This window comes from Vombatus ursinus, unplaced genomic scaffold, assembly GCF_900497805.2.
Source record: "Vombatus ursinus unplaced genomic scaffold, bare-nosed wombat genome assembly UNPS02014779.1, whole genome shotgun sequence".
Lineage (NCBI taxonomy): Eukaryota > Metazoa > Chordata > Mammalia > Diprotodontia > Vombatidae > Vombatus > Vombatus ursinus.
Window position 1 is genome coordinate 18,818,564 of NW_020954557.1, and position 3,289 is coordinate 18,821,852.

The following is a 3,289-nucleotide window of genomic DNA, read 5'->3' on the forward strand; positions in this document are numbered from 1 at the left end:
TTTTTTCACTTACTTTATTCTTCGTTGTGTTTTTTTTTCTTTCTTTTGGTCTGTTTCTTCTTTTACAACTGTGACTAATATGAAAATATTTTTGATTAGCACAAGTATAAACTATACAAACTGCTTACTGTTTTCAGAAGAAAGGAGGGGAAGGACGGAGGGAGAAAAATTGGAACTCAAAATCTTGTAAAAATGAATGCTTAAAATTTTATTGGCATGTAATTGGGGGAGAAATAAAATACTATTAACAGATGCCTATAACCAAAAAAATTACACTTAGCAGTAAACAAAATATATCTTTAATGGAATAAAGCATTTTTTAAACATTTCTCATGAAAAGGTCAAAGCTGTAAAGAAATTTTGAAATACTAGAAGTATAAAAGGCAATCTAGAAAGGTAAGTTAATTTAAGAAATTGGAAGGAGTTATGTGATGATTTAGTCCTACAATTCTAATGAGGGAAAAAAAAAAACTAGAATCCCTTTTGTATTTAATATCTTCAAAAGTTATTGACAAAAATAGAAGTCCTGGGGGTGTATTGATTTTATTCAAAGGGATTAAAGAGGAGAGAGAAAAGGGAAAATACAATAGAAATATACTAGTGTTGAAAGGAACAAGAAAAGTTTAGAACTTACTCTTTCACATAATTGGGGTGTGTAAGAAGAATATGCAAACTTGAAGGAAGGTATCAGGAGAGTGGACATCTGATGAATCTTATTTTTTTATCTGAAACAAGGCTTAAATGCACAGATATTGGTGTAGATATAAATAAAATTCAATGTGGAAACAAAGGGGTTTGGTGGTAAGAGGGAGGATAATATTGAGGAAGAAATAGTCAGAAGCAAAAGAAACAAACTTTTGTAATCCTAAAGACAAAGTTCATAGTGGGGAAAAAAAGAAAAGAATTTAATTCTATTTTAGTGTCTTAGATTACCTCTCAATCAATTGGTAAATATTAGAAAAATGTTGGTATATGAATGCAATGGAATATTATTGTATTTAAAGCAATTTCAAGAAGTCCTGGGCATTAAGATCTAGTACAGAATGAAGTGAGCAGAACAATTTAGACAAGGACAACAATATGGTAACAAAAATAAAATCCTCATCAAAGCAGTGACTGTGTCTCTGGAGGATCTATGATGAGGCACTACTGAAAGAAGTGATGGACAAATGTTGTGAGACTCTCTCTGTCTCTCTATCTCTGTCTCTTTCTTTTTCTGTCTCTCTCACTCTCTGTATATATATATATATATATACATATATATATACATAAGTCACTGTATGCATTCATTTTTCTTGACTGTGCTTATATGCCTATTTCCAGTCATTTGTCCCCTTTGTTTACTTGGTTAGTTGGGGTAGAGAAGAGGGTTGTAAAAAGTGTGTGTGTAGAGAGGTTTAGTCATAATGAAAGCAAAAATATAGAGCCTTTGTAATATTTTATAAATGCATAGAACATAAAAAGAAAGCTCAGGAGAGAGCACAAACAGTAACACATAGTATTAATTATACCACTATATACCATAGAAGCATTCATTATGGACAGTAACATTTAGAATTACTTACACACTTTAAAAATAGGAAATAATGTAAAATGGAGAATCACAGTTTCATATAGAATCCTAAAAGGATGCTCATCAGTTGAAAAGTGGAAGAATATTTGTGGTATATGAATCATGATAGAATACAATTTTCTTACAATAAATGAGGAAATAGATTGTATCAAAGGGATGTGGGAAGACATGTATGAACTGAAGCAGAGGGAATGGAACAGTTAGATGTTACAGTATAAATGTATACTCTAACGTCACTATTATAATAAAGAACACTTCAAAGACTTTTAAAAAACTGAATTGAGCAGAATCAAGAGTTAAAAGTCAAGTCATTAATAGGCTGAAGAGTGAGCAAAAACAAAACAAAACAAACAAAAAAAACAGAAAAAAATTCTCATCATGGAAAGTTATTATGGTGACAACAAAAATCAAAACACACACTCAGAAGAAGAAAATAAAGTTAACTACAACCTAAGCTTCCAAGAAAAATATGAATTGGTCTCAGGCCAAAAGAGATAGATGAAAAATTATGAAGAGAAATATGAATGATGCAAGAAAATCATGAAACATGAGTCAACAGCTTGGTAAAAGAGACACAAAAAATACTGAAGGAACTAACACCTTTAAAAAAACAAAATTGTCCAAATGGTAAAAGAGGTACAAAAACAAAACAAAACAACAAAAACAACAAAAACCAAAAAGGAGAAGAATGCTTTAAAAATCAGCCAAATGGAAAAAAAGGCATAAAAATTCACTGAAGAAAAAAAAAACTCCTTCAAAAACATGTAGAGAACTTAGCTAAATTTATAAAAATAGGAGTAATTCCCCAATTGATAAATGATCAAAAAATATGAACAGTTTCAACCGAGGTAATCAAAGCTATCTATAGCAATATGAAAAAAAAAATCTAACTCGGTATTGATTGGAGAAATACAAATTAAAATAATTCTGAAGCACTACCTCATAGCTATTAGATTGACTAATAGGACAGAAAAAGAAAATTACAAATGTTGGAGGGGATGTGGCAAAAAACCGAGACATCGAGGCACTTTTGATGGAGTTCATCCATTCTACAGTGCAATTTAGAATATGTAGAAAGAGCTATAAAACCATGCATACACTTTGACCTAGCAATTGGCTACTAGGTCTGTACCCCATCAGATTAAAAAAAAAGGAAAAGGGCCAATATGTACAAAAATATTTATAGCAGGGGAGCAGCTAGGTGGTACAGTGGATAGAGCACCAGCCCTGAAGTCAGGACCTGAGTTCAAATCCGGCCTCAGACCAAACACTTGTCACTAACTAGCTGTGTGACCCTGGGCAAGTCACTTAACCCCAATTGCCTAGAAAAAATATATTTATAGCAGCCTTTTTTTCTGGTGGCAAAGAAATGGAAATTGAGGGGATACCCATAAATTGGGGAATGACTGAACAAATTGAGGTATCTGATTGTGATGGAATATTATTGTGTTTAGGAAATGATGAGTAAGATGTTCTCAGAAAAACCTGGAAAGACTTACAGAAGCAGATGCAAAGTGACATGTACTATGTACAAAGTAACAGCAATATTGTAAGATGAACAGCTGTGAATGACTTAACTATTCTCAGCAATACAGTAATCCAAGATAGCTCTGAAGGACTTATGATGAAAAATATTCTCCATCCCCAGAGAAAGAATTGATGGTGGCTGGTTACAGATTGAAGCATACTTTTTTAAAACTTTCTTTGCTTTTCTTC